Here is a 9,563-nt window from a genome sequence, read left to right as displayed (position 1 = left end):
ATCCAAGAACATGGTATTTGCTTCCATTTATTTGTATCTTCCTTAATTTCTTTCTTCAATGTTATGCAATTTTCAGAGTACAGGTCTTTTATCTCTTTGGTTAAGTTTACTCCTAGGTACTTTATTTTTCTTGTTGCTATAGTAAATGGTATTTTCTCTTTTGCCTCTCTTTCTGATATTTTATTGTTGGTGTACAGAAATGCCTTCGATTTCTGTATATTTATTTTGTACCCTGCTATTTTGCCAGATTCATTTATTATATCAAGTAGTATTTTAGTGGAGTTTATAGGGTTTTCTAGGTATACTATCATGTCATCTGCATATAATGATAGTTTTACTGCTTCTTTCCCAATTTGGGGGCCTTTTATTTCTTTTTCTTGTCTGATTGCTGTGGCTAGGACTTCCAACACTATGTTGGATAGGATTGGAGAGAGTGGACAGCCTTGTCTAGTTCCTGATTTCAGGGGGGACGCTTTCAGTTTTTGTCCATTGAGTATGATGTTGGCTTCAGGCTTCTCATATACAGCCTTAATTATGTTAAGGTATGTTCTATTTCCATTTTGCTGAGTGTTTTCATCATGAATGGGTGTTGTACTTCATCAAATGCTTTTTCTGCTTCTATTGATATGATCATGTGATTTTTGTCTTTCATTTTGTTTAGGTGATGTATTATATTTATTAATTTGCGAATATTAAACCATCCTTGCATCCCTGGGATGAATCCCACTTGATCATGGTGTATCATCTTTTTAATGTATTGCTGGGTCCTGTTTGCCAATATTTTTTTTTTCAGATTTAATGTGTTTTATTGATTAAATTATTACATTTGTGCCAATTTCCCTTCTCTCTGCTCCCCTCCACCCGGTGGCCCCCCTCCCTCCAGTTGTCCCCCCCTTTTAGATTATGTCCATTAGTTGTGCATACAGTTCCTCCCAACCTCTCTCCCTCTATTCCATTCCCTCCTACCTTGATCCCCAATTCCTATATCATCTCCCTCCCTTTCCCCATTCCCGCTCCCTGTTGACCTCCCCCCAATATGCTTCCCGTACCCACAGTTCCTCTTCCCCTCTTGTTGCCTATTTAGTTTGCCTTTGTTTCATCTCCCTAGCTTCTGTTTTTTTTTTTAAACCAGTCCCTTTAACATCTCATATAACAGTGGTTTGGATCTAATGAACTCTTTCAGTTTTATTTTGTTCTGGAAACACTTTCTCTGTCCTTCTATTCTGAATGCCAATTTCGCTGGATAGAGTATTCGTGGTTGTAGGTTTTGGATTTTCATTACTTTGAATATTTCTTGCCAGTCTCTTCTTGCCTGTAGGGTTTCCCTTGAGAAGTCAGCTGATAGTCTAATTGGGACCCCTTTGTACATAATTCTTTTCTTCTCTCTTGCTGCTTTTAAGATTCTCTCTTTATCTTTAATTTTTGACATTTTGATTATAATGTGTCTTGGAGTGGTTCTCCCTGGGTCCAGTCTCTTGGGAACTCTCCTTGCTTCCTGGACCTGCAAGTCTATTCCCTTCCCCAAGTCTGGGAAGTTCTCCTTTATTATATTTTCACTCAGTTTTTCAAGTTCTAGTTCATCTTCCTCATTCTCTGGCAAACCAATGATTCTTATGTTGGGCCTTTTATAGCTGTCCCAGAGGTTTCTGATCCTTTCATTGTTGCTTCCCATTTCCTCTCGCTGCATTGGTTGACTGCTTGTTCCTTCTCCATATTCCAGTTTGTTGAAATGAACTCTGGATTTTATTTCCTTTCCTTCTGTCTCGTATGCTGTTTTGTTCCTTTCGTTATGAAAGTTTTTCGCTTCTTTCTTATCTTTTTCCTGCTCTTTTGTGAATTCTGTAAGCCACCTGATGACAATGGCCCAGAACTGAGCCTCTGACAGGTTTCTTATCTGTTCATCTGTCAGGTTCTCTATCTGCTGCCTGGTGAGTTGTGTTACCGGTATTTCTAAAGTTGCCTGCCTCATTTTGACAGATGCTTTTTGTTTTCTTGGGCTGGCTGTCGGGGGCAGTGCCTGTGTACACGTCACAAATTAGCGACCGGCGCCTGCTTGTCCGCGACCTATTTCGCAGCCCTGTGGTGCTTTCTTTGGGGGCGGGGGTCCAAGATGGATTCACACAGTTATTCAGCTAGGAGACCGGGATCCGTCCTCCCGCCCCCCTGGGCCTCACTGTTCAAGGCGATGCGGCGGCCGCTCTCCCCAGCTCCGGAGTCGCGCACCGCCAGGGGCTTGGCCGCTGGGACTCCTCGCCGGGGTCGCACACCGCCAGGGGCTTGCGCAGCCGGTATTCCTCGCCACCCGCAGCTCCGGCGACCGCAAACAGCACTGCCCACTTTAACTCTTACCTGCCCAAATGGCACCGCTGGTTTATAACTTCATATGTTGGACTTCCGTGTAGTTTTATTTTCTGGAATTTCTAGTTATCCTTTGTTTTGAAGTAGTTGTATTCCTCTATAGTTGTAGAGGGAGACCTAGCGTGTCCGTCTAAGCCTCCATCTTGGCCGGAAGTCTGTTTGCCAATATTTTATTGAGGATTTTAGCATCTATGTTCATCAGTGACATTGGCCTGTAGTTTTCTTTCTTTGTTGTGTCTTGACCTGCTTTTGGGAATAGGGTAATAGTGGCTTCATAGAAAGTTTGGGATTTTTCCCTCTTCTTGGATTTTTTGGAATAGTTTGAGGAGGGTAGGAGTTAGTTCTTCCCTATATGTTTTGTAAAATTCACCTGTGAAGCCATCCGGTCCAGGGCTTTTGTGTGCCGGGAGATTTTGGATTACTGTTTCAATTTCCTTCTTTGTTATTGGTCTGTTGAGACTTTCTACTTCTTCTTGATTCAGTTTTGGAAGGTTATATGTTTCTAGAAATTTGTCCATTTCTTCTAGGTTTTCAAATTGCTTGCTATACAGTTGTTTGTAGTAATTTCTTACTATCATTTGTATTTCTGTGGTATCAGTCGTGATTTCTCCTCTTTCGTTTCTGATTTTGTTTATTTTGGTCTTCTCTCTTTTTTTCTTGATATGCCTGGCTACAGGCTGGTCAGGTTTGTTTATTTTTTAGAAGAGCCAGCTCCTAGTTTTGTTGATCTTTTGGATTGTTTGTTTAGTCTCTATGTCATTTAATTCTGCTCTGATCTTAGTGACTTCCTTCCTTCTTTTTGCCCTAGCCTTTGTTTGTTTTTGTTGTTCTAGTTCTTGTGGCTTTAGGGTTAAATTTTTTATTTGAGATACTTCTATCCTTTCCAGATATGTCTGTATTGCTATGAACTTCCCTCTCAGGACTGCTTTTGCTGTGTCCCATAGGTTTTGGGCTGTTGTGTGTTCATTATCATTAGTTTCCAGAAATTTGTTGATTTCTTCTTTGATGTCATTGTTAACCCATTCATTACTTAATAGCGTGTTATTCATTCTCCATGAGTTTGGGTGTCTTTGATATTTTTCTCTGAAGTTGATTTTTACTTTCAAGGCATTGTGGTCTGAAAAGATGCTTGATGTGATTTCAATTTTCTTGAATTTGTTGAGGCTTGTTTTGTTTCCTATCTTGTGGTCTATCTTTGAAAATGTCCCATGTGCGTGTGAAAAGAATGTATATTTTGCTTCTTTTGGGTGGAAAGTTCTATATATATCAGTTAAGTCCATGTGGTTTAGTGTGTTATTCAATGCCTGTATATCTTTGATGTTTCTTAGCTTCGATGATCTGTCTATTGTTGATAATGGAGTGTTGAAGTCCCCTACTATGAGTGTGTTGTTGTTACTATCCTTCTTGTGGTCTTCTAGTATTTTCTTTATGTATTTGGGTGCTCCTATGTTAGACTGTTTCTTTAAGTACTATGAAATGTCCTTCTTTGTCTTTTTTTATTGCCCTTGCTTTGAAATCCGTTTTGTCTGATATGAGGATTGCTACCACAGCTTTTTTTTCAGGTCCATTTGCATGGAATATTTTTTTTTATCCCTTTACTTTTAATCTATGTAAATCTTTTGTTTTGAGGTGTGCTTCTTGTAGACAGCAGATATGTGGGTCCTGTTTTCTTATCCATTCTGTTACCCTATGTCTTTTAATTAGAGCATTTGTTTTTTGTTTTGTTTGGTCTTTTTTGTTTTTTTTTTTAATTTTTTTTATTATTGATTATATTGTTACAACAGTTCCAATTTTAATTGGAGCATTTAATCCATTTACATTTAAGATTATTATTGACGTGTATTTATTCATTTCCCTTTGTACCTCTGTTCCTCTCCTCTTTTTTTTTTTTTTTTCCTTCTTTTTTTTTAGAACATTCCCTTCAGCATCTCTTGCAATGCTGTTTTGGTGGAGGTGTATTCTTTTAGTCTTCCTTTGTCTGAGAAGCTCCTTATTTCACCTTACATTTTGAATGAGAGCCTTGCTGGGTAGAGTATTCTTGGTTGTAGGCCTTTGTTTTTCATTGCTTGCAGTATTTTCGAGCACTCCCTTCTGACTTGTAGTGTTTCTGTTGAGAAATTGGTCAATAGTCTTATCAGAGCTTCCTTGTAATTTGCTGTTTTTCTCTTGCTTCTTTTAGGATTCTCTCTTTGTCTTGAAATGTTGCCATTTTAATTATGATGTGCCTTGGAGTGGGTTTTTGGGGGTTCCTCTTCATTGGGACTATCTGTGCTTCCTGAACTTGTATAACTTTTTCTCTCATCAGGTTGGGAAAATTTGCTGTCACTATTTCTCCTATCAGTTTATCTATTCCTTGTTCTTCTGATCCCTCTTTAATTCCAATTATTCTGATATTGTTTTTCCTTATGCTATCCTGTAATTCCCTTACCTCTTCTTCATACTTTTTCAATCTTTTTTCATTTTGCTGTATTGTCTGGAATTTTTCTCTACATTATCTTATAACTCACTAATCCGATCCTCTGCTTCATTTAGTCTGCTTTTGAGTGATTCTGCTGTGTTTTTCAGTTCAGAGATTGAATTCTTCATTTCTTCCTGGTTCTTGTGAATAGTTTCTATGTCTTTTTTTTTTTTTTTTTTTTTTTTACGCTGGTGTAGTTCTCTGCAAGTTCCCTGTAATTTCCTTGGAGCTCCTGGTAACTTCCTTGGAGGTTGTCATAGTTTTTTTGAAGGTTGTTGAGTATATTGAGCTTCTTCACGACCAGTGTTTTGAATTTCATGTCTGACATTTGGACTATGTCTATTTCATCTACCTCTCTTTCTGGGGATTCCTCTTTTCTTTTCATTGATAGGTTATTTCTTCATCTTACCATGTTGGATTCTTCTTGTCTGTTTTTATTTTTTGGGTTTGTCTGCTTTGACTTCCCACCTTTGTGGTATGAGATTCTTTATAGGAGATCTGGGGGTTTCAGTGTTGCAGTCTCTTTGATCTCCTCAGCCTGATAGTCTTGGGTTACCCTTTATGTCGTTTGTTTATGCTGTCTGGTTATATTTCAGATGCTCTTTGGTAGGATCTTCCTTCTGGCTAGTTGACTGAGAGTCACCCTATCCACTTTGTCTTGAGTTCTTTTGCAGAGATGCTGTTAAAAACATAAACACACAGCACAGGCAGGAGAGCCACACCTGTTCTGTTAGAAACTGGGTATTTTGGCCTCTGTTTTCTCTCATATTCTTTTTGTTTTCTTAATCAGGCATTTGCAGCGCAATTTCCAGGAATGAAGTGATAGGCAAATGAACGGTCTTCTGATCAGAATCCAGGTGTCTGTCACTCAAGTTCTTGCTAGTTCTTGTTTTCCTGTTTTCCCCTGCAGGGAAGATCAGAAGGTGGTGCCGGTTTCCGTCCCCAATGCTCTCCCTGGGTGGACCTGTTCGAAGGCTCACACATCCTCTCACTGCCTCTGTTCTTGGAGGGGCAGCCTGCAACACAAAAGGGGTGTGTGGGTTTGGGTGTGTGGGAGGTTTTTCAGGGACACCAGCTGGTCCCAGCTGGCTGCCCCCACCCTACACACACCCCTTCCTAATTTAAATACTTTTAAAGAAAGTTCTACAAGGTCCTCAAGTAGTTAGTCTAATAATCCTTTAAATTCCCTATGAGTTATAAAAACCTATGAAAATGCAATAAAAAAAAATAGGGTCTTAGGCCAAAACGAGTTAAAAACTGTAATTACTATAAGTTGTGGCATTTCTTATTTTATGTCACTTTAATATATACTATTATATAAAAATGTAAAGAATTGTAGTGACTTGGAGCCAATGAAAGGAAATTTAATGTATACTGCACAGGGGGCAATCCTCCTGCTTTCTTTCCACGGCTACTTCTCAGCTCAACCCTGAATTTCAACATAGCTGATAGGAACTTCTGTTGCCTGTTGCCAGAGAATCCTGTTTCCTAAACTATCAGGACCACCACATTGGGAAAAGAAACTTGTGTTCAGGGTTATTTCAGCTTGGGTGCTACCAATGCTGTTCTCTACTAGTATACGACTCAACTTGTAGCTGACAGCTTGCTGCATTCATTTCCTGTTATCAATTTAAGCCACCTCTAATTTATAAACACAGTGTGCATGTTGCAATCTGTTGTTTATAGCTTGCCTGCATTTTCCTATAAACACAAGCAATGATTCACATAGTAGTTGAGCCCCCAGGGCCATCCCTTCCAATCCATAAAGTAATCAAAACTTACCCACGTTTCTGTGGAAAATGTTTTCAATGAGGATCAAGTGGTCACCAAGTATCGCTTATGTGCAAGGCACTGCAGGGATACCAGTTTGATTTGGAGAGAGTCCTTTCCTCTGAGAAAGTCATTCATTTTGTAAGGGGAGCTTAGGCATTAGCATGAGTGACTATTACAGGCAGACTTTTTGAAGTGCCAGTTGGAGTAGTACACATGGAGAACAAGTGAAGACCGAAAAAAAAAAAAAAAAAAAAAAGAGGATACCACATCTTGGAAGGAGAAACCAGGGAAGGCTTTAAGAAAGCAGTGGGATTTTATGTGAATGATGAAAGTAAAGGGGGTAGGGTGCTTCAAGGACATGGAATAACAGAAACAAAGGCATGGAAATTGGAACACATGAGCTGTGCCAGGAAAGGGGGAAAATCCCTCCTGCTGAATCAGAGTATTAGGGGAGAATCTAGATATGTAACTTGAAGATTCCTGGCTATCCTTGGCAGCAGAAAAAAGGATAATCTCTTTCTCCCACCTTTGTTTGGATAATGACTCCTCTCATTGAAGTAAGGTACACTGAGGGGGTTAAGATGGGGAGTCCAGCAAATTGAAGGTTGAGAGTTTTTGGGAAAAGGACTGAGGGATATAGAATAGGCTTGTGGATTTGAGGAGATGCTCTGGGTGAGAGCTGGGAAATAGCAAGAGGTAGGGAATGGAGCTTGGAGCTGTCCCACTTTCTCCCATTCTGCCTCTCTCCCCTCTTCTCCTCTCCCTCACCTTTGGTCAGCTCAAGAGACTGACATTGAGAAAAGTGAGAGAGGGAATTGGGCTGACACTGACATTTACTGTTGGGAGGGGTTGGTTGGGCGTGGTGGTGGAATGGAGTGGTGGGGAGTTGAGAGTAGCTGTGGAAGACACTGATTGAAAGGAATTTTCCCTTCATTTCTGTTTACTTTCTGAAAGCTGGCCTTTGTCACTGCTGGCCCTGGGCCTGCCATGAAGGACAAATGGAGAAAGAAGTGGGTATCCTCCAGCTATGCAGCTAGGGTGGCAGTTCCTAAGTGGCAGCCTAGGAATGATGTATATAGTTAGTCCTACATACATTAAAGAGGCCCCAAACTTCTTTCTTCTTCTTAAGTGTAGAGAAAAAATTATTGCAAAGTTGGGAATATGCCTTTGTAGAAGTAGAGAGCAATCTACCATCTCCAGAGAGGCTAAAGAAGCATGAGTTTCAAACTCAATTTGCAATCAGTAACGATAACAATAAAACAGCCAGCATTTTCTGAGGGAACGCTATGTGGCAGGCACTGAATATTCCTCATCTTATTGAATCCTCACACTACAAGTAGTATAAGTGGTAGCCCTGAGGTCAAACCAACCTGAGTTTAAAATCAGCCCGGTTGAGAGAAGTTTCACTTGAGGACTTCTGCTCTAGAGTTCCTTCCTGTTCTCAGATTTTGGACTTGATTTTGCTACCTCCTGCAATCAAAGAGAATTTACATTCAGGAAGAAATAATCCAGGGAAATGAAGAACAAGCAGATGAAGGTGTGTAGCTCTATGGCTGCCAAGATATGGTTTCTGACAGATCATCCAATCAGAGAAGACTATCTCCAAAAAAAGAGATCTTATGAGCATTAAAGGCCAAGTGTTACAAGGAGGAACTGGACTTTAGGGCTGTGTTGATGGATGAGGCAGTGCTGATAAATGAGCAAAAACATCTGGGTCTTTGGATCAATGCAGAACTAATCACTGCCTATCTCCAGGTGGTCATAGTGAGAGTACTAAGACCTTGGGTGCAAAGTGATAGTGACATCACTTTTGTGCTCTCCAGAGAAGATAAGATGCCAGTTGAACCAACCTCAAGTCAGCTTGAACTGTGTTAATAAATTTTGGACATTTCAAGCCTTAGCTGGCCATGATGTTCCTCTGCCAGGTACTTTCTCTTATGGTGGTCATGAAAATTTTTCTAAAAAGATTGATGAAACAGAAATACTGCAGTTCCCAATAGTAGTGAAGAATACACAGGGTCATGGAAGGCAAGCTGTTTCTTGGTTCAAGATAAGCATCATTTAGCTGATCTAAGCCATCTTATTTGCCATGAAGCTTAATACCTGTGCCAGAAGTAGGTTAAAGAGTCTCCTGGACTGGACTTATGTGTCATGGTCATGGGAGGCCATGTGGTTAGCACCATGTTATATTGTTATATTGACTGCTCACTAGGTGGTGTGTGGATGATGTGCTCATTGAGTGAACAAGGGAAGCAGCTAGCTATCCAGGTGTCTAACATCCTCGGGATGGATTTGTGTGGCATTGACCTGTAGATGAAACATGACAGCTCCTTCTGTGTCTGCAAGGCAAATGAAAATGTAGGATTCATCACCTTTCATAAGGCTTGCAATCTAGACGTAGCTGGGGTCATAGCAGGCTGAGCTACCTCCCTTCTGCCCTCTGGCTGGTTCACCAGGTGTATGTCCCTGCTGTCCATGGTATTGGATGTTCTTGCTCTCTGTGGTGTCCCGAGCCAGTGAGACTAATGAGCCGGAGCTGGGTCCCACAGGCAACACTGCTGCTCACATGACTGCAAGTTCCAGCTCTGTCGACAGTGACCCTGAAAGCACTTAACTCCCAGGGGGGCTATTCAACATGTACCAGCTGATAGTCAATGAAATTGAACAGTGACTCCACTGGTAAATAATTAACTACATAATATAACAAATAATAATAAATAATTATAAAACCCTTGTAAAACTTACTTTCATTTTCTTCTTTCTTTCTTATTTTTTAAACAATTGACAATGCTGTTCATGGAAGATGCTCAGGAAGATGAGAAAAAATTGACTACGATTAGTTAAGAAAGAAGAGGAAGATAGAGGAGACTTCTGCTATTCAGATCTTCCTGACTTTCATTTATAGGCAGAAGAGGCGAGATACAAAAAAATTTTAGGCTTGCATAGTTACCCTTTATGACTCAAAAATGTTTGT

The 9,563-nt window shown here is 40.3% G+C and overlaps 1 pseudogene; it reads left to right on the top strand.

Annotated features, from left to right (window-relative positions):
- The first annotated feature begins 8,132 nt into the window (after window positions 1-8,132).
- On the top strand, window positions 8,133-9,260 carry LOC149990976 (beta-citrylglutamate synthase B pseudogene; annotated as a pseudogene).
- The last annotated feature ends 303 nt before the right edge of the window (window positions 9,261-9,563 follow it).

Source organism: Furipterus horrens, unplaced genomic scaffold (assembly GCF_987537825.1).
Source record: "Furipterus horrens unplaced genomic scaffold, mFurHor1.1.pri manual_scaffold_17, whole genome shotgun sequence".
Lineage (NCBI taxonomy): Eukaryota > Metazoa > Chordata > Mammalia > Chiroptera > Furipteridae > Furipterus > Furipterus horrens.
Note: the sequence above shows the minus strand (reverse complement) of the source record. Positions and strands in the feature narration are given on the sequence as shown.